At 41.1% G+C, this 22,290-nt stretch overlaps 1 long non-coding RNA gene across 2 annotated transcripts in view; it reads right to left on the bottom strand.

The window, feature by feature from the left end:
- LOC143881970 (uncharacterized) overlaps positions 1-22,290 on the bottom strand; it is a 29,887-nt gene that overhangs the window by 6,391 nt on the left and 1,206 nt on the right. The window contains exons 3-5 of one of the 2 annotated variants that reach the window (XR_013252048.1): positions 14,926-15,028; positions 2,014-2,248; positions 294-1,497 (exon numbers count right to left, since the gene is read on the bottom strand). This is a non-coding gene — a long non-coding RNA (uncharacterized LOC143881970). The remainder of the gene's footprint in view (positions 1-293; positions 1,498-2,013; positions 2,249-14,925; positions 15,029-22,290) is intronic. The other variant, XR_013252047.1, reaches the window with a different exon arrangement.

The raw sequence follows: 22,290 nt of genomic DNA, 5'->3' as shown, positions 1-22,290 counted from the left end.
TCGATTCTCAAAATCCAAAATGAACAGGGCCTTGGCATTTTTTCGGACAGATTCAAGAGATTGTTGATTTACCAATGCCCTATGCCATGTATCTGTACCAATGGTAACCAACAACTTGTGCTTCATGAGAAAAATCATGTCCTTTGTTCATGTACGAAAAGAGATAAGGTTACAAGAATCCTTAAACATGGAAACCAACTGTCAAAATAGTAAAGTAATCAAAGATGGATAAGTCACAAAACTCCACCTGAGTCAGAATTTATAAGAATCCTTAAAAAGTCCGAACTTCTTACCTTCCAGAGAGTTGCTTTCTCTTCTCTGATACCACTTGATGTGGTTTAACACAGTGTCATTCAATTTTTAGAAGAGAATACCTGTGCATCTTGCACACTCTTGGGTTGGCCACACTGGTTCGTGACAAGCCAGATGGCTCCTGCGCATGCACTTACTACAAATCCACATCTGTCCGTCCCGACTTTCTTCAGTGTCGTTACATACACAATCAAAGCCATCTTCATATTTCCTATTGCAATGTGTACCCATCCCAATCCCCTCTATTTGCACTACACAATGGTTATCTTCATCCATGTTCGCTCCTGTCACTACAAAATGTTCCATGCATATGTAGGTATTTCTTAGAGAATCTTGAGCTTTTGATTTCACTTCATCCTCTGAGTGAAATGCTGGAACCTTGAGTAGTTCTGGGGGTAATGGTCCTCGTTTGAACGCCTCCGCCTCCGCCCCTCCTGGAGTCACTTGAAATAGTAACGTGCGATTATTGTTGACCGGTTCCCATTTTTTAATGAAATGTCGATATTCAAGAATCACATTGGTATCATTTTGACATGTTTTCTCTAAAACTCCGTACAATAATAACAAATCTTCATAAATGGCTTCACGAGATTTTATCTTGTATTGCATTCGTGATTGACTAAGTATGTAGTCTCCCACAACTCTACTATTGCTCTTGTTTAGTATAGTACAGAGAATCCAGCGTGCATTCATAAATTTTTGACTTACCAAAGCAAGGACAGTATCTTGGGACACCCATTGATTGTGATAATTTTTCAATGCAGTTGCAATTATCTTTGCGCCATCAGTCAATAATGATGGTACATTGTCGTGAGGCCTTGTAGTTAATACGATTGCATTCAGCGCTGGCTCCTCCAACTCATTAATAGGTCCAAGAATGTCCAAAACCCCCATCATATAGTTTATCAGATCATGAAAAGTACACACTTTCTTTCCTAATATTCTAACGTAATCATCAAGAATCTGTCTCATTTTGTCCTGTAAATATACATCAGTCAATCTTTCTAAGCATTTCTCGACATTTGCAGCTTGAAGTTTATTGATTGAAATGTCATATATATTGGTCCCAATATTGCTAAGGACTTTATATCCCCATTTGCCGAACCATGATTGTCTTTCCGCTATATGTTGAGCACTCGAAGCGCCATACCCCTCCTCATCGAATGATCATAAACTGTGATTTCCCTGGAAAAAAAAACACCATTATATTCAATTTTTTTTCTAGAAAAGAAATCTCATGCGATGCACGTGGGATAATGATTGTATTTACACATGGTTAATGGAAAAGTTCAAGATAATGATTTTTTCTTAAAAAAACCAACTGCAATCATTAAAAAAAGAAAAAGAAAACCGTTTCCAACCACCAAGTCTCCCAATATAACCCATAAACCTAAAGGCAAAAGCATGGGTTTGAGATTGATATTATTTGTAGTGCTGCTTGGCCACACAAACAGACCATTGCTCAACCTATAGCACACCATAAAGATCGATGGTGTCAGGTCCCTTATAGTGCACAAAATGCCAGCAGACTATTTCTTGGTATTCTAAACGCATCATAGAGCCATATAAACTATATACAGTAGAATAAATTTGATTAGAACTGTAGCAAGAAAAAAATGTAAGTGCACAGGAGATATAAATTTTTTATCATATATTTCAGTTGCATAATTGTAAAGATAATGTAATTTTAAATTCGCTTACATTGTCTTTAATAAAGTGCATATCCTTTCCCACATATTCATGATCTCTTTTCCACGTAGTTGCGGCGATAGACCGTTGACATAAAGTAGATGGCCGAAGCCATTGCTGTGAATCAATCCATGTAGTAAACATGTGTTGGAACTTAGCAAATGATTGGAATCGACATTATTCCAATCAGATGGTGCCGGGATTATCATCCTATACCGTCTTTTGGATACAAGATGGTTGTTCCAACCTACAAGTGAAAAATGAAATCCCCATAGGAAAAATCAATCTTCAAGCCACACAATTGTGGATGCAAATTATTCAAAAGACTTCTAAATTTGGCACATTAGAAGCAAAAGCAAGCATCTCTCATTCTTTTAAAGCATGCTTTTGAGATTTGCATCCACATACTCAACTCAACTAAGCCTTTGTTCCAAACTAGTTCGGGTCGACTGATGAATTCTTTAGAAAATTTTCATGAAGAAGGTGAAAGAATAAACCTGGCTCAAATTGACTAAGTCTAATCCTGACACTAGTTGGGTTCGTCTACATGGGATCATTTTCTTCCATTCTCTCCTATCCAGAGTGGTCATGTTCTTTGTTATGTTCCTAGCCATCAAGTCTTTCCTCACTGTTTCTACCCAAGTTGTTTTCGGTCTACATGAGATTATTTGCATCCACATAGATTGAAGGAAAACAAAATTTAATGAATCAACTTCCAAATAATAAAAGGAAATAAAGGATTTTACTTTAAATAATCTCAATAACATAAAGGAAACCTAGAGGAGGTAACCTAGATATTTTGGTAAAAGAGGAGGTAATGTAGATATTCAAGGTGCAGTACCTTGCATGATAGCGATTCTTCTCCGACGTGGATGCTTCTGCTCCGGTGAGCTAGGGGGAGTGTCCTTCTCCAGGGGACTGGTTTGTCCTCTGAGCTTGTTGTCCCTGTTGATGAGTCTCTTTTCCGGCGATAGCTCTTCAGGAGCGAATCTGGGTCTTCTTCGTTGGTGTCCTCTTCTGTTTCTAGTTCTTCATCTCCTTCATCTTCTTCTTCTTCCTCTTCGTCTTCCCATCTCTTTTCCTTGATTTCCTCTGAGAGTTCCTCTTCATCTGAGTTGCTTCCTTCTCCATTTTCAGCCTCTTCTCCATCGCTTTCTTCTTCCTCTTCTCCGTATCCCTCGTTTGTCTCCTCTGATAAGGTAGTCGCCTCTGCCCAGTACACTTCTGGCTCTCTAAGCTCTTCTTCTGAGTCCACCCCCTCTTCCGTGGAGGAAGCGGTGCTAGAGTCGGAGGTTGTGGTGAAATCTTGCATGTGTTTCCCCCTGCACATTTTTTCTTCTTGAGGTCTTAGTTGCTGCTGGGGGCTTTGGATCCTTGACCTTCAACGAGGAGGGCGTATAATATCGAAATGGCCCCTACGGGGGTTGCTACAGGGGCTAACAGGGTTTCGATTAGAGATGGTGGGGTTCCGGGAAGAAATTTTGTGTTCCAGGGTAATCTGGGAGTTTCTCAGCGTGGGGGTGATTCTTTTGCTTGGAATAAGGTTAGGAGTAAGAGATCTTAGAATCGAAAAGGTTATGACTCGGAGAACCGTTAGGGGGTGGGGGGATTGGAGATGTATTAGGTGTAAATTGAGAAATTTCCAGAGAAGGCTGGTGTGTGGCAACTGTGATACGATTTGGTCTGGGTTGGATTTCAATTTTCAACTTCCCAATTGTTTCTCGTGGAAGCAAGGCTATCGCTAGGGGTTTCCCTAGACCGATGGAGGCTGCAATCGAGAACTCGCAGGCTAGTACTGATTGTGCAAACCAGTTCTCTTCGGGAGTTTCCTTCAAGATGGAGTCTGTGTCGCTGAAATCTATTTGTAATGCTGATCTCAGTCTTTGGGGGAGGATCCGCGCTGGTTAGTCCGGTAATGTCCCTGCCCTTGAAGCATGGCTTCTTAGCAAAGGAGGTTTGAAGAGCTCTGTTTCAGTTCATATGATTGATTCCGAAGAGGTAATGGTGTTTCAGCCGATGGGCGTCGATCTTTCGAGAATCCAAAAGGTATGGCAGATGGCTGTCAACTCTCCTTTTGTAGAAATTATGCCCTGGTCCTCTAAATTTTCGAGGAAAGGGGCGGCGGACTGGTGGAAGTTTACGGGTGTTCCGCCTGAAGCTTTTGCTCCGTTGATAATTTCAGAGCTTTAGGGGAGAAAATAGGGAAAGTCCTTGTTTTGGATTCGTCCTATGAAGAGGGTTCCGAGTACTCCTCGGCGATGGTCCAGATTGCGTCTTATGGGGATACTGGGAAATCTATGGTTATTCCGGCTTCTATCGATGGCTCTATCATGTGGATCAGGGCGGAGAGAGGATCACTCCCGTCCAATGTAAGGGAGATGGAGGATCTAGGCAGCAGCTCCGATAATTATGAGTCGTCTTCGCGTTCGGAGACTGAATCTGGGGTTGAGGATTCTACTGGTAATCTGTCTTCAGGTGAGAAGGAAGAAGAAGACTCGGTGCACGATAGCATTATGGATTGTCGTGAACCTAGAGGGTTGCACGTTAGTGATGGTTTTGAAATTCAAAATATCTCACCACCTGTCTTTAGATGGAGGAGTATCTGCAGTTCAAATGACATCTGTCGTGATCAACGCCTAGGATCGTCTAGGGAAATTCATAGTTTCGTTGATATTATCGAAGCCCTCTCCCCGAGAAGCCAACGATGCGTCCCATCGGTAGCATCGAATGGGTATGGGCCAGTGGGCCCAGTGGACTACGTAACTCACCCAAGCCCGGATGGCCCATTCCCGAATGGCCCATTCCCATTGTTCTCTGAGGTTAGGCTTGGGCCCAGTCTTGATTCTCCTTTATCCCCTACCCATTTTCCTTTTATTTCTTCGGTGTGCTCCAAGCGGGCCCAGACAGTTGGTGCTTTTAAATTCTCTGGTACCAGACCTTTCTCAAGGGAGGTCTTTGCAAGTGGGTCCCTTGATCCGGGAAGGCTCGATTCTTTGGAGATCTCTGCTTCTTTTTTTCGGCGTCTGGAGTTTGAGGACGATGTTTCTACGTCTCTTATGGATAATATTCTGGGTGTTACGGAGGAGTGCTCTGGGTTTTTGCCCCTTACATACTCCAATGATGAGGATAGTGGTGGGAGAATGGTATCCTATCAAAATGAAGGTGATTCTATCCCATGCGTCCATGGATCTTTTGAGGAGGCACAGATTGTGCGCTGGAATGGCAATTTATCTAAGGGTTGCTCGGAAGAAAGTATGAGTATGGTGTTGTACAATCCTTCTGTTCATACTTCCAAGAATGTTGTGGTGGATGCTAAGGAGTTGAGCCTTGAACCGCAGCCCGTGGTATCCTTGGAGGAGGTGATTATTCTGTCGGGCTTTGGAGCAAATCATGAGGTGGACGCTATTGATTTTCTGGTTACCCATACTGTGGTGTTGAGCAGAAAGTTGGGTTTAATCTATCCACGGCTGGAAGGAGATTTTAGAAGCATGATTAGGGTAGCAGAGGTAAGAGATTGGGATAGAGGCATTTCTTTGGGGGTAGTTTCTCTGGGTTGTCTCACCAGGAAGGAGAGGGAACTTAAGAGGTTAAAATCTGGTATTAATTATGGAAGATCTCTGTCAGGGTGTGCAAAGGTAGGGGTCTCTCGAGGAAGGCCTCTGGTCGTAAGGGGAGGAGGGGTATTAAATCGGTGAATTAATGAAGATCCTATCTTGGAACATTAACGGGTTGGGCTCGCTGGAGAAGAAGGTGCAAGTTAAAGACATTGTTTTCAACATTAAACTGCATCTTGTCTGCATTCAAGAGACTAAATTGGAGTCTATTGATAGAGTTGTGGTGAGAAGTCTGGGAGGTAGATCGGAATGGAACTTTGCTTTTATTGAGTCCAATGGTGCTTTTGGGGGGATTCTGATTATGTGGGATGAGTCTAAATGGCCGAGAATGGATGAATCGAGGGGCAAATTCTCATTATCTGTGATTTTCCGTAGGGTTAAAGATTCTTCTCTGTGGTTGTTTTCGGGGGTTTATGGTCCAATTATTAGGGGAGAGAAAAAACTCCTGTGGGAAGAATTAGGTAGTGTCAGGGATAAATGGGCTTTTCCTTGGTGTATTGGTGGTGACTTTAATGAAATCAAACTGGTTTGAGTGAGCAGGGTGTCGGAGATCTACTCCTAATATGGTAGCCTCTGCGGATTTTATTGCAAAATTCAATCTGATCGACCTCCCTCTTTCTAGTGGCAGTTATACATGGTCTAGAGGTGAGAGCCATAGTCGCATTGATCGTTTCCTTCTTTGCCCTGGGTGGATTAACCTGGTTCCTGAGGTTTATCAAGAAATTATGCCCCACTCGGTGTCGGATCATTGCCCTCTGCTGCTGGATCCTAGGTTGGAGTCGTGGGGTCCTATTCCGTTTAGATTTGAAACTGCTTGGCTTTTGGAACATAACATGGAAAAGAAGATGGGTGAGTGGTGGGCCTCTATCAAGGTGGATGGGCAAGCTGACGTGATTATTTGCATGAAGTTACGGTATGTTAAAGCAAAATTGAAGGCCTGGGCTGCTGGTTGTAAAGAGGCTAAATTGCTTAGGAGGAGATGGTTGGAAAATTTCATCCGGGAGGTTGAGGTGAGTGATGAGAATGGTATCGCTTCTGAGGCTGATAGGGAGGAAATGGGTCGTGCAAAAGAGGAGCATATGGGAATTCTATTGCGGGAGGAGATTTCCTGGAAGCAAAAATCGAGGGTGCAATGGTTAAAAGAGGGGGACAAGAATTCCGCTTATTTTCACGCCATGGCGAGTGCTCGTAGAAGAAGCAATAGAATTTATGTCCTTAATGTTGACGGAAGAATGATTGAGGATTAGGAGGGCATTACCAGTGCCATTCTGGATTTTTATGGGTCCTTGTATTCGTCTGAGGGTGTTGTTAGACCCATCTTGGAGGGTGTTGAATTCAAGAGTATATCTATGGGGGAGAGGATGCTGCTGGAGAACCCCTTTTGAAGAGGAGGAAGTTCAAAAAGGTATTTTCTCTATGAGTAGGGATAAAGCTCCGGGTCCCGAGTTCTTTCAATCGTGCTGGGATTTTGTCAAGGGGGATATTATGCGATTTTTCCAGGATTTTTACAATGGTTGGTGCTGGACAAATGCACTGGTGCTACTTTTATCACCCTAATTCCGAAAGTGAATGGCGCGGTTAGAATCTCGGAATTTAGACCCATTAGTTTGGTGTGGTGTTTATATAAGCTTCTTGCAAAGATTCTAGCAGATCATATCAAGGTGGTAATGCCGTCGGTGATTTCAAATTCTCAAAGTGCTTTTATGTCTAATCGTCAGATCTTGGATTGTTCCCTTATTGCTAATGAAGCCATTGATTTGCATGTGAAGTCAGGTGAAGGGGGGATTTTGTGTAAATTGGACATGGAGAAAGCTTACGATCGGGTTGAATTGGGGGGGGTGGATTATCTTTTGGGTCGAATGGGGTTTGGGGACACGTGGAGGGGGTGGATTAGAAGGTGCGTTGATTCTGCCTATTTTTCGGTTCTAATCAATGGATCTCCGAAAGGTTTCTTCAAATCTTTCAGGAGTTTGAGGCAAGGGGATCCTTTATCCCCCTTCCTGTTTGTCATTGTCGCTGAGACTTTGAGCAGACTTATTGCGACTGGTAGCGCTTATGGGCTTTTCCGGGGTTTTGATGTGGGGCGAGATAAGGTGGAAGTTTCTCATTTGCAGTTTGCAGATGATACTTTGTTATTCTGCTGCCTTGACGAGGTTTTTATATTAAATTTGAAGGCGACTATCAGGTGTTATGAATTGATCTCTGGTCAAAAAGTTAATTTTCATAAATCTTGCATGTTTGCCCTTAACTTGCCATCGTATAGTGCCTCTAGATTTGCCAAGATGTTGGGCTGTAAGTTGGATTCTCTTCCATCTATATATTCGGGGTTACCTTTGGGTCTAAGCAGGCCGAGGAAGCATCTCTGGGATCCGATTGTTGAAAGAATTGAGAAGAGACTTGATATGTGGAAAAGAAATTTTATTTCTAGAGATGGGAGGTTGGTGTTGGTAAAGGCGGTATTGGCTAATATTCCCACGTATTTCTTATCTCTTTTTAAATGTCCCGTTAGTGTTGTGTTGAGGATTGAGCAGATTTAGCGAAGATTCTTATTGGGGGGGGGGTGGGGGGGGGGGGGGGGGGTGTTTCAGGTGAGTCCAAGGGTATGTCTCTTGGGGGAAGGTGTGTACACGTTTTAAGTTCGGAGGTCTTGGGATCAGGAGGATTCGAGAATTTAATCATGCTTTACTTGAGAAGTGGTTGTGGAGATTCGGGGTTGAGCAAGATCAATTCTGGGTGAGAGTTGTGAGTACCTGAGAAGCACGGGTACGGGTGCGGGGTACGGGTACGACACGACACGGGTACGCGATTTTCCAAAAAACCCGGGTGCGGGTACGTTAAATATAATAATATTTTTTATTATTTTATTATATATTTATAAAAATTAAAAACAATTAAAGAACAATCAAATTACAATTAACATCAGCAAAATAGCAAAATCTAATATTACTCCATATTTCATAAGTTCCAACTTTAAGTACAAAATGTTACGATCGCATCATTCATTAGATACAATGTCCGTCGCCTCATCTCCAATATCATCATCTACATCATCGGTAAAAACAACGGCTTCCAAATCCGGCTCATCGAGTGAAAGGCTAGCAACTTCAAGCACCCCAACATCCTCAAAAGAGTCAAATGAATCTCCACCTATGTCCCACATCCTCGTCTCTCCCTGTGCATACTGTGGAGATCGTCTTGATAGAAGACGGAGATTACTATGAACAAAAACCAAGTCCTGAGCCCGTTGTGGAGTTATCTTGTTCCTTCTCAAAGAATGCACAAAGGAGTAAGTGCTCCAATTCCTCTCGGCACAAGATGAAGACGAAGGCTGCATAAGAAGCTTCAAAGCTACGCTTTGAAGCATAGGAGCACACGTACCGTGGACAGCCCACCAATCATGAGGCTCTAAAGTAGCTCGGTCATTGATAGAATCAACGTCATTGAATAATCCAGACTTCATAGAGAAGTGGGCAAACTCCACATTAGCCTTCGTGCGATCTGCTGAATTGGGAAAGTACCTTTTGAGGCACTTTACCCTCTCTGCATAAATCTCTGTATCCTTATGTGGAGGAACACGATTTGAACCGGCACTAAGCCATTCTTCGCTGTAATACCTTCAAGAATAGAAAAAATAATTTAGTTTCATGTTAAAAGTAGGAAATAAAGTTCACAATGAACATAACTATTAATCTAAATAAAATTTGAAGTCACCTAACCTTGGATTCAATGAATGAGCCAAGCAATGAAGCGAAGTGTTGCTCTTGTTCCAACGATCAAAAAGAATTTCTTGCACCACTTCATAAAAGCTAGACTCTTCTTCTTTTCTCTTTGCTTCCTTCCTATAGATTGCCGTCTTCACTTTCTCAATCATCGTGTCCCACATATCATAAACCAAATGAAGACAAGGCTTATCCGTGTCACACTCTCTTAGCATGTCATACATAGGAGATATAAAAGAGAGTATGTAATCGATAGAATCCCACCAAATGTCATCCAACACCTTCTCTTTCACAAACTTTACTTTTCCTACATCATCATCTCGATAGCAATTCCATTTGTCACTAATCACCATCGATTGTAGACCTTGCTTTAAGAGTTTAAATCGCTTAAGCATCACAATAACACTCGCAAAGCGAGTCTCGGCAACGGAAAGCAATTTCAAACTATTGAAGTCGTTGAATATGGCCAATCCCATCGAATGATTCATGATGAAATTCTTCACTAGCATGACATCTCCCGCAATATCCGAGATCCAACTACATTCTCCATAGACAATTTGATTTACTTCCACATTCTTTGCCGCACAAATGTTCTTCAAAGCAAGATTGAGTGTGTGCACCACACACGGGGTCCAAAATATGGAAGGAAATTGAGCTTCAACAAGTTGTCCGGCCGCCTTGCAATTTGGAGCATTATCGGTAACTACCTAGACAACCTTATCATGTCCAACCTCATTAATGACTTCCTTCAATAAGTTAGTGAAATGCTTGTCTTTTGTCTCCCCCGAACAATCTATCGCCTTAAGAAACATAGCTCTACCTTCCGATACCGCCATGAAGTTAATGAGAGGCCTCCTCTGTGAGTCGCTCCATCCATCACTAACAATGCTCACGCCTTTCTCCCTCCACGTGTCTCTAATAGGTTGCAACAACCTATCAATATTAGCCCTCTCTCTTTGAAGTAGAGTTGTCCTAAGCAAGTTGTACCCCGGAGGCAAATACCCCGAAAGTGCATTGTTGGCGGCAAAAGTGTAGGAACTAGCATAGTATGGGTTTCTTGCTAGGTGAAAGGGCAAGCCACCGGAGTAAAACATCCTAGCAATCTCGGCATATAGTTGATCACGGACCGCCATGTTGAAAGCTTTTTCAAGTGCACTCACATTTCCACTTGTCTTTCTCTTCTTCAAATCATAACTTGGAGCCACAAACATACTTGTGCAACCCAATGATCCAGTACTCGACGATGGCGGCAATGGCACTTTCTTGGGAGCATTTTGCTTCATAATCTCTTTGCATTCTTCCTCAAACCTTTGCATTGCAAGTAGATCACTTGCTTTCACTTTAGAACATGGTCCGATTCCTTGTCCCGCTATCTTCAACAAGTGCGCCCTAACCCTTGTGTAGGAGCTACTGAAGCTCTTACTGCAAAAATTGCATTGCCACCTCACATTCCCTCCACCCTTAGGATCTTTATCAAATCTAGAGACATGCTTCCATAAAGGCTTCGACAAATCTTCATCAGTAGAAGACGTATGTGCGGTTTGAGCGGCGCTACTAGCACCGGATGAAGACATTCTAAAATCTATTAAACAACAAAAACAATTTTAGTACGCAACGTTGCAACCCAACAAAACAAGGGACTCTAATTCTCAATTACACAAATTGAAACAAATAAGGTTACAAGGCAACACCAATTGTAAATTTGTATACACAACCAAACATACCCATGTAAATTAAACAATTGTATACACATTACACAACCAAACATACCCATGTAAATTCAAAAGGCAAGTGGCAAATGGCAAATGGCAAATGGCAAATGGCAATCCAATGCAATGCAATTATAAATTTATAATGAAGCAATTTTAGACTCTCAAGTCTCAAGTCTCAACAGGTACTGGCGTATTGCATCCAAAAATCAGTTTTGGACTCTCAACAGAGTAACAGACAACAGGTATTTGCACCCAAAAATAAGTTTTGAACTCTCAACAGCCAACAGGTATTCCACCCAAAAATCTGTTTTGGACGCTCAACAGCCAACAGGTATTGCACCCAAAAATCAGTTTTGGACTCTCAACAGCCAACAGCCAACAACCAACAGCCAATAGGTATTGCACCCAAAAATCAGTTTTGGACTCTCAACAGCCAACAGGTATTGAACCCAAAACTCAGTTTTGGACTCTCAACAGCCAACATGTATTGCACCCAAAAATCAGATTTGGATTTTGAGAACAGATTGTGAGTCCGAAGCTGATTCTTGGACTCAAAATTAGATTCAACGGACTTTGAGTCCAAAAATCTGCTTTGGACTCACAATCTGTCCTCAAAATCCAAAAGAAAGAGGGCCCAATAATCTGTTTTTGGACTCAAAATCGATTCACAAAATCCCAAAAAAAACAGATTCACAAAATCCCCAAAAAAAGAGAGAGAGACAGAGATACACAGATTTAAGGCCCTGTTCGTTTCAGATTTTGACAACCGATTGTGCTCCCAAAAGGGAAAAAGCCCAAAACCTATTTGGAGATTATGACAACTGATTGTCAGCCCTAAATAGGTTTGATTAAAATTTAAAAACAATCAGTTGGCAAAATCTCAAACGAAAAGGGCCTAAGTTTGGAGATTATGACAACTGATTGTCAGCCCTAAACCTATTAATCTGAGGAAATAGGTTTGGGGAACACAATCGGTTGCCATAATCTGAGGAAGGAAAAAGAAAAAAAAAATGGGAGGAATAGAGAGAGAGAGAGAGAGAGCAGTAGAGAGGGAGAGAGAGAGAGAGAGAGAGAGAGAGAGCAGTAGAGAGGGAGAGAGAGAGAGAGAGAGAGAGAGAGAGAGAGCAGTAGAGAGGGAGAGAGAGAGAGAGAGAGAAATACCGGAGGTTCCGTCGGAGGGAGAGCCGGAGGGAGAGGGAGCCGGAGCCGGAGGGAGAGGGAACCGTCGGGAGAGCCGGAGGGAGACGGAGACGGAGCCGGAGGGAGAGCCGGAGGGAGAGAGAGCCGGAGGGGCCGGAGGGAGAGGGAGCCGTCGGGGCCGAAGGGAGAGCCGGAGGGAGAGGGAGAGCCGTCGGGAGAGGGAGAGAGAGAGAGATATATATATGTTAGGGTTTTTAAAAAACCCAAACCGTGCATTTATACTTTTTTTAAAGTTTTAAAACCCCCCCCCTTTTACTCCACACACACCCCTTTTACTTAAAGTTTTTTTTTTTTAAACGTGTCAGGTGCGTCGGGTGCGCACCCCCAACGCACCCGACACGCACCCGAATCACAAAAGTTTCTTTTTTTAAAAAACATTTCTGGGGTGCGTACCCGGGACGTACCCGGGACGTACCCGAGCGTACCCGCACCCCATACGTGTGGGGTACGGGTACGGGACCCCCGAGAGAGTACCCGTGCTTCGTAGGTGAGCACCATTGGCAAGAAACATTTCATTTTCCTGCTAAAAGCTATTCTCCTCAAACATGAGTGCAAACATTGGCAGGACTAACCTTTCATTTTTCACATCAACAACTGAAGCAAACTATTGAAATTAATGCTACAAACAACCACTAAGAGTAGACAGACTCCAAGGTCCAAACAACTACAACACCCAGCTAAAGATCGATGTTTCAAATTAGATCCCTAATTTTATGAAGAATATCAGTGTAAAAACTTGCAAGGCAACATGGGACGGATCAAGTATCTATCTGCTGGACTTTGTGTTGCCATATTAGACAAGAAAATTTTCTAGTGCAAAAGCTCAGCCGATGTTGAGATAGATGAAAGTTTTTCCTGATATTTTACAAGCAAGGGTAGAACATGAGGGTTTAGAGTTAACAAACTAAAACTGTGGGTTTAGGAGGTACCACTCATTAGCTAAAAATATTTGATCCTGACTGAAAAGTGGAAACCACCCTGAGCTTTACCCAGAAACTACTTGCTATCAATCCTAACTTGACAACAACCATTACAATGGTAAACATTGATTGAAATCTGATGAATATAGATGTTGAAAATATAGCTTTCTATAAACAGGTAGGAGAGAGAGAGAGAGAGAGAAGGAAATATTAGAGACCCTACCGGAAATGAATTACTTGAACATACCAGTTATTTCAAGAAATATTTTCTTTACAAAATGGTGATAAATCTCATGGAGAGTATTACTCTTCCTTACCAGGAATGTGAGAGGAACTTAATCTCTATTAACCTCTCACGCGTGATATAGAAGTTCAAAGTCAACAACGTGAGAAGTTTCAAGTTGCCAAGTTATTATTTAGGCTTGGAGCATATATGAACCAATGAGAGCACAGATATTGGGAGGATGATACATTCAATCCATTAAGTAGGTTTATGATCACATTCGAAAGGTATCCATTGGCAGTAGTATCTCCACCAATTTTGCTGCACGTTCTGCCTTGATCTCCTCAAGATATGGTGGTTTCCTGGGGAAACGTTCCTTATGAGGACGCGGTTAGGATGGTTCATGTGGAGGTAGAGGACATGCATCATGTCAATGCACACATTGTGGCATAACAAGTCACCTTGTCTACACATGCTGGGATACTTATGGCAAGCCTGCATGGGCAAATCAGGCCTCCACTGTAGAGGATCTACCGACTCGGCATCCTTCACACACCTAGACACCATCAGCTGACAGTTCAAGAGAATCTATTGTTATCTCTTGTGATGGGTACTCCCGACTAGTTAAAGGCCAATGGACATTGACATTGGCATCCACCTCTTCACATACATTTCTTCGGTTAAGTAATTTTTACCTTACCTCTCATCCGCCCACTCTATGGATTATCAAAAACGGTGCCTTCGACTGCAGAACTGGTATTTCTAGTGTCTTTTCTTCCTTATTAAATATTTCATCTTGTATACCTATTACATCGGTGGATGTAACCTATCTATTGTAGTTGGACAAGGTTGTGTCAGCCTTACTAAATCTATGAGGGTCACCTATCAAGGGCAGCTGTGGTTGGATCAAATATCAAGGGCAGCGCACACATTACTTGCATAAACGCACGAACACCGTTTAAAAGCTCGTGAAAACAAATCTTAGACGAAGACCAGTTCGCTAAAGAAATCGTTCATAACCAATAAAACTGTATGGGGCCAATAGAGATTGATGGGAATGACAATGCTACAAAAGGTTGAACGGATAAGCTGATCAACCCAGGTTCAACTTGAACCGTAAATATTCAGTGGTAAGAAAATTATCTAATGAAATAGCCAAGCAATGCAAAACCACTTTTTCAGGTAAGAATCATTAAGGACAAATCTTTTGTCGAATACCACAACATAACTATTTTAAATGTCCCATTTTGAGAGGACATTTAAAATAAGGAAAATGATATCTGCGCCAAGTGTTTTTTATAAACATGCGCTCCACTTGTTTGTCGTCTAGCATTTAAAGGGTTTTAAGTGCATTTTGAGAACCGTAATATCCTCTGCATCCCTTTAAATACTACACGACAAACAAGTGGAACGCACGTTTATCAAAACACTTGGCGCAGATATCATTTCCCTTAAAATAATTGCAAAATGATATAAAAATCAAAGCATGTGTAATAATTACAAAATATTAGATTACCATATAATTTAGGAATTTACCTTTATTTTTTTCCTATATCACCTGTTCCATAGATAAAGTGATTGTACTTTACTTCAGCTTCACTCTTGGCACATGACTTAGCTGGTCTATGGTCTTGTGTACCTATTTGTTGCAACATTGAAAATATTACAATCTTGTGAACTTCCTAGTTTGAGATAATCTAAAAAAATTAAAACCTGACAAACAACTAGCCCAAATAGAACATATAATCGACATAATACAAAAGAGAGAGAGCGGTGTGAAGAAGACAAGAAGGAACATATAATTCACATGCATCAACGTAAAGAGAATAGTCATTGCAAAAAAAGAACAATCCAAATAAAATAGACAATCAAAATAAAACAAAAGGTTTCCATTTCAAAAATAAATAAAACAAAAGGCAAGAGAGACAGGGAGGGATGTACAATAAATATAGAGCAAAAAGCAAGAGAGAGAAAGATGTTAAAAAAAGCAAAGGATTGATAATCAACATAAATCATCGTACAAATAATAGGCCATATAGAATAGGTAATTGACATAAAAGAGAAAGCTAAACAGACTCGTAGAGAGGTACGTTAAAACAAACTCATAAACCACTCTATGGCTCATAAACTTTTCTCCCTCATAAACCATGTTGGAACCCGGGTAAGAACTCCGCATTAAAAGCTAGTCGTTAAGGGGAGGGTACCCAAGTCCTTATAAGCCCACCCACATCCATTAACCTTTTCGATGTGGGATCTTTCCTTTCAGATGGAACCCCCAACAATATCCCCAACCACCTATGAAGCACGGATACGAGTACAGGGTGCAAATACGACACGATACGGGTACGTGGATACATGATTTTAAAAAAAATAGGATACGGGTACGTTGAATATAATATATTTTTCTATTTTATTATATATTTATCAAAATTAAAAAATCAAATAGTAAAATTTAATTGTCGGTCTCCTTCTCTTGTCTCCCAACTACGCTTTTGTCGGTCTCCTCCAGAGAAGCGATACGGTCGGTTTTCATCTCTCGTCTCCCAACTATGATTTTTAGGAAATCAAAGATTCTAAAATCCGCATGTCCAAACAGCCCCTAAATAATCTTATCTCCATGGTGAAGATGATCAACAGTGAGGATTTACAAAAATAGGATACGGGTAAGTTGGGCCTCCGGAGAGTACATGTGCGCCCGGGTACGCCCTGATCCTCCCCGATGATGTTTGGGTGCGTACCTGGTACGCATCCGCACCCAATACACGCACCCGACACGGGTGCGTGGGCCTTCGGAGAATACCCATCCACCCACACAGGATCAATGTGGGAAATAGATATTTTCTCCTTGGGGGCACACAAGAGTTGCCACACCCCATACCACTTGTTGGGACCCCTATGGAACTCACCCTTAAAAGTTAGTCGTCAAGGGGGAGGGTGCCCAAGTCCTTATAGGCCCATCCACATCCATTCACCTTTTTTATGTGGGGTCTTTGCTTTCATGTGGACCCCCAACAAACCACTAGTTGAAACGAGAAAAATAAAGGCATCCTGAAACAAAGATAACCTACCGCCGTCCACTTCCCCTCTTATATCTAGTCTATTCTTACTCTCTGAGATATGGTGTTTCGAATACAAAACAGGGTTTTAGAGTTCCCATAGTTCGAAATACTACCTTGTGAAAGTTAGAAATTGCCATTGCCGGGCGCAAGTGACAGAGCACACACGTATAGTTATTATGGGTCTGAGCAGACATAGAAATAAAATAACAAGAAACCCTAAAATCAAAATTCCAATGACAAGCAAAGGATAAAATGGAAATAACAACACTAGGAGAATGACAGTAATCTTTTTGTGTTTTATGAATAACGTTTGCTACATTTATTCAAAGAAAAGACATAAAGGGGGAAAGAGGAAAGTGAACCTCCTCCCTTTTTTTCTTCTCTTCTCCACCTCATCTTCCACATGACTACGAGACGAAGGTTTCCCAAAATCGTTCGAAATCAAAAGCCCTAATCAGGAAAATAAACTTATAAACCGGCACTAAGTAGAGCTGAGAGGTGGACTGGGACATACGAAAATCCCTACTAAGTAGCCCAAGTTGGGCTTGGGCCTACATCATGAAGCACAAAAAACTAGCCCCACTACATAATATTAAATGGAGAAAGTCACTATAAAGTCACTTTTAGGGTCAACGGTAAAAGCAATATGTAGGTCTTATAAGTAGATTGTGGGCTCGTATGTGAGATCAAGACCGATGATCTTGTAGAATTACATGAGATGAACCAGCTGATCTTGGTCCCATTTCATGTAAACATCTCACATTTAAGATTAAAGAACTACAAAAGCCAACATGTAGATTTTATTAGGTAGATTTTATTTGACTGCACTGTAAAAAAGGCTTGATCGAGACCTGATAGATCAAGGGCCTAGGATCATTCTATCAAGGTGTTTTCAACAATATTTGGCCCGACATGTGGTTGTCATTCAGATCAAGGAAACTAGTCATGTAAATGAAGCCAACGTGGTTGAAAGGAATGAGAAAAGATTGGAGACTTGGAAAAGAAACCTAGTTTCAAAAGGGGGGAGACTGACTTTGGTTAAGTCGGTTTTGCAAATATCGCAGTTTACTATTTGTCCTTATTCAAGTGCCCTGTGAGCGTGGTCTTGAGAATAGAGAAGATTCAGCGTAGATTCCTTTGGGGGGGATCAAATGACATGAAAGGGATCCCTTTGGTAAGGTGGGAGAAGGTTTGCTTGCCGATAAAGAATGGAGGATTGGGTATTAGAAAAATCAAAGGTTTTAATTATGCTCTCCTAAGTAAATGGCTTTGGTGCTTTGGGGAGGAGGACAATTCTTTATGGGTGAAGGTGATTGGTAGCAAGTATGGTTATTTGTCAGGTAAGTGGGATTCAGATGATTCCTTTGCGAAGAAGGGATTAACAACTTGGTGAGACATTTTAGGGATGAGGCACAGATTCAGCAAGGGTATTCGCTTTAAAGCATACTCAGGTGACCAAATCAGATTTTGGTTAGACGCGTGGTGTACTATGTAGCCTTTGGGTAAGTTATTTCCAGATTTATTGGTGGTAGCTGCAGATAAAGAGGCTCCAGTGCGTGATTGCTTTGATAGAATGGATCATAAGGTGATTTGGAGTCCGAGATTTAGGAGGAATTTTTTTGATAGAGAATTGACCTATGTTTCGCAATTATTTGAGCTTATTGAAGGTGCGGGGAAGATAGAAGAATTTGGATTTGGAACTCTTCGGGTATCTTCTCGGTAAAGTCTTTATATTCGCGAACCGTGCCTAGTAATGAGAATTCTTTATCAACCAAGGTATGGAAAATCGAATGTCCTCAGAGAGTATGTTTCTTTGGGTGGGCAGTCAGTTGCGAGCGAATCCAAACTATTGATTTCTTGAGAAAAAGGGGTATGTGGTTAGTGGACCATTGCCCTCTATGCTTGGAGGACGGAGAATCCATTGATCACTTATTTATTCATTGTAGGGTAGCGAGAGAAATTTGGGGGTTGATTTTAGTGAGGTTTGGAATTCAGTGGGTGTTCCCTAGTTCAATATCGCAACTTCTTGAATGTTGGGATTTTGTGCCTTGGAAGAAGAAGGGGAAGGTGTCATGGAGGATTTGTCTTCTGGCAATGTGATGGTCCCTTTGGAAAGAAAGAAATGAAAGGGTCTTTGAAGGGAGAGCCAAATCGTCCTACTGGGTGTTTCTTAGAATTATTGCTTTATCAATTCAATGGGCGAGAAGTCTTCCGCTGTTTAGATTTGTTTCGGCTTTCGATCTATGGGAGGATTAGCAAATATTTTGTAATGAGGTGGAAAGAAGACCTCGGGTGGTTCAGAAGTGGGTTCCACCTCGTTCAGGTTCCTTCATATTAAACTTTGATGGTGCTTGCTTTGGAAATCCGGGTCCGTTGGGTATTGGAGGTCTTTCTAGAAAAGAAGACGAGGAGGTGGTGTGGGCTTTCTCTGGCCCAAGTGGAAGAAGTGATTCTAGTGAGGCGGAAGTCAAGGCAGCTTATAATGGTATACTTCATTTGGATAAAAATCTCTTGGATAAGGTGATTGTAGAAGGGGACTCCTCCAATGTTGTTAGATGGCTTTCGTGTTTGGTGCCTCCGCCTTGGAGATTCCTAAGTTTTCTTGAGAAGATTTCAGACTGGGTGTCCGGGTCCTCTATCATATTTAGGCATGTTAGAAGATCAGCTAATGGTGAAGCCGATTCTCTAGCCAAATCAGGGGTTAGCAGGCTGGGTTTGGAGTGGTTTGATTACCTCCCGCCGTAATTTGTATTTTTCTTTTTCTTTCTTTTTCTTGCATTTTTTCCTTCTGTATTGCTTGTGGACCATCTCGGTTCCCTTTTATTCAATATATCACTATTTCAAAAAAAAAAAAAAAATGAAGCCAACGTGAGGCCGTATAAATTACTTCTAGAAAATATCATAAAACATGACATTCTTGTTAGCATTTTCTTATTATATATTGAGAATCACTACGCATGAAGTCACTTTTACGATCAATGGTAAAAGGCAATTGTTGGAACTTATAAAGGGGGCATAGGGGCATGTGTGTGCCATTAATACCTCTAATCTTGTAGGACATTATGAGGCAACCTACATGATATTGGTCACGAATGAAAATCACATGCACAAAATAAGGTATTATAGAAATCAATGGTTTAGATTTTCTCAGATCGATACTTGATGGATCAAAAGCATAGACTCGTCCAAATAAGGTGATTTCAATGTCATTTATCCAACCTTATAGTGTGTATTTTAAAAAGAAGATCTGAACACTTAAACGAAGTAGAAGTGGGGGCTAAATACCAATATAAGGACAATGCTAAAAAGAAGGTTGCTTTTATGCTCCTTCCTAAAATACATTTACAGAGCACCATTCGTGCTCCTACCTCGTTCACATGATCAGATCCATTTATCCAAACTGCAAACATAAGTTTCATCCAATGTTGCTAAGAACACTTGATCAGGCGCAGCAAATGTCTTTTAGGAAGGTGCCCAAAAGTGACTTTTCTGTTTAGAATTTTTTAATAATTTTTCTAGTTCTATATTTACAGGTATACTAAACACGTGTACCATAATAGAGACAGCCCACACTATGCACTAATGTGATTTATGCAGAAAATGTGTGTGTGTGTATGTGTGTGTGAGAAAAGTGTAGCTACACATACGGGTAGCTAACTTAGCTACATCGACGACTTTAAATACAGTGGGCCCCACATTGTTTTGGTGATGCAAACCATTCATTTGATGGGGCCTCACATAGATAGGGTGTGCCCAAAAAATCAGCTCCACGTTGTTTGCATCACCAAAACAATATGGGGCCCACTGTATTTTAAGCCGTCGGTGTAGCTAAGTTAGCTACACGTATGTGTAGCTACACTTCTCTCTCTCTCTCTCTCTCTCTCTCTCTCTCTCTCTCTCTCTCTATATATATATATATATATATATATATATATATATATATGAGAAAACAGTTCCTACACATATGTGTAGAGAGTTCTCTATACACTAGCTTAAAATAAAGTGGGGGCCCACATTGTTTGGGTGATCCAAGCCATCCATTTTAAAGGCCCTCACATAGATAGGGTGTCTACAAAAAATCAGATCCATAGCATCATCCCAACCCTACGATTTGTGGAGGTAAAATGGATGTCTTTAAACCTTCACAAATTAGTCCATTTTTTGCCTCCACAGTTCAAATGGTTAGGATGATCTTATGGATCTGATTTTTTATGGACACCCTATCTATGTGAAGGCCTTAAAAATAAATGGTTTGGCTCACCCAAATAATGTGGCCCCCACTGTATTTTAAGCTAGTGTGTAGATAACTTATCTACACATATGTGTAGGAACCGTTTTCTCTCTCTCTCTCTCTCTCTCTCTCTCTCTCAAAGCCATCCTCGGTGAAAAGATGGCACGGCAAATGTTGCTAGCAAACCAAAAAAAAAAGTAATCATTACACAGAAAAATAAATTAGCTAAAGTATAAAGTTTTCAATGAAAAATTACGTACAAATGGTTACAAAGTTTTTAAACTACTAAAAAAATACGAACAACATGTATTGATATATGACAATTACGGAAAAAAAGTCAAAAATATCTGACAATAGTAACGAGGGTAAGATGAAAATGAGTATTAAAGCTCGTCTTCTCTTTCAAAATATCTGCTGCAGGAGAAGTCTTCTCTTTAAAAATATCTGCAGAGAAGACGAAAGAGAAATATCTCTGAGGGAGGAATTGGGATGGCTGGGACACGTGGAGAAAGAGGAAAAATCCGAATTGTTCGAGGGTTCAACCGGAAAGAAGCAGGGAAAAATAGGCTGGGGGAGGAAGGGACGATGACACGCGGCAGGGGTAAACAGTAAAAAAGGCTTCCGGCTTATTATAGTAGATATATATATATATATATATATATATATATATATATATATATATGAGAAAACGGTTCCTACACATATGTGTAGAGAGTTCTCTACACACTAGCTTAAAATACAGTGGGGGCCCACATTGTTTGGGTGATCCAAGCCATCCATTTTAAAGACCCGCACATAGATAGGGTGTCTACAAAAAATCAGATCCATAGGATCATCCCAACTCTACGATTTGTGGAGGTAAAATGGATGTCTTTAAACCTTCACAAATTAGTTCATTTTTTGCCTCCAAAGTTCGAATGGTTAGGATGATCCTATGGATCTGATTTTTTGTGGACACCCTATCTATGAGAGGGCCTTTAAAATGAATGGTTTGGATCACCCAAATAACGTGGCCCCCACTGTATTTTAAGCTAGTGTGTAGATAACTTATCTACACATGTATGTAGGAACCGTTTGCTCTATATATATATATATATATATATATATATATATATATGAGGAAAGTGTTTCTAGTCCGGCCGACTAGAGATCATTCTCTAGTCCGCCACCCAAAAACACATGGGTCCCACATATTTGGGTGATGCAAAGCATTCATTTGATGGGCCCTGACATAGAGACGGTGTCCACAAGAAATTAGCTTCATAGGATCATCCCAACCCTATGATTTGTGGAGCTTAAAATGGACGGCTATAAACCGCCACAAATCTGTCCATTTTTTAACTCCACAAATCGAAGGGTTAAGAAGATCCTATGAAGCTGAATTTTTGTGGACATCCTATCTATGATGAGGCCTATCAAATGAATGCTTTAGATCACCCAAATATGTGGGACCCATGTGTTTTTGGGTGGCGGACTAGAGAATGATCTCTAGTCGGCCGGACTAGAAACACTTTCCTCATATATATATATATATATATATATATATATATAGGGAAAAGTGATTGTGAGCGGCCCCTCATATAAGCTTATACGAGGTGACCGCTAAAAACA

This window comes from Tasmannia lanceolata, unplaced genomic scaffold (assembly GCF_043159265.1).
Source record: "Tasmannia lanceolata isolate RefF3 unplaced genomic scaffold, GAP_Taslan_0.1 ptg000007l, whole genome shotgun sequence".
Taxonomy (NCBI): Eukaryota; Viridiplantae; Streptophyta; class Magnoliopsida; order Canellales; family Winteraceae; genus Tasmannia; species Tasmannia lanceolata.
This window is presented reverse-complemented; position numbering and strand designations above follow the sequence as displayed.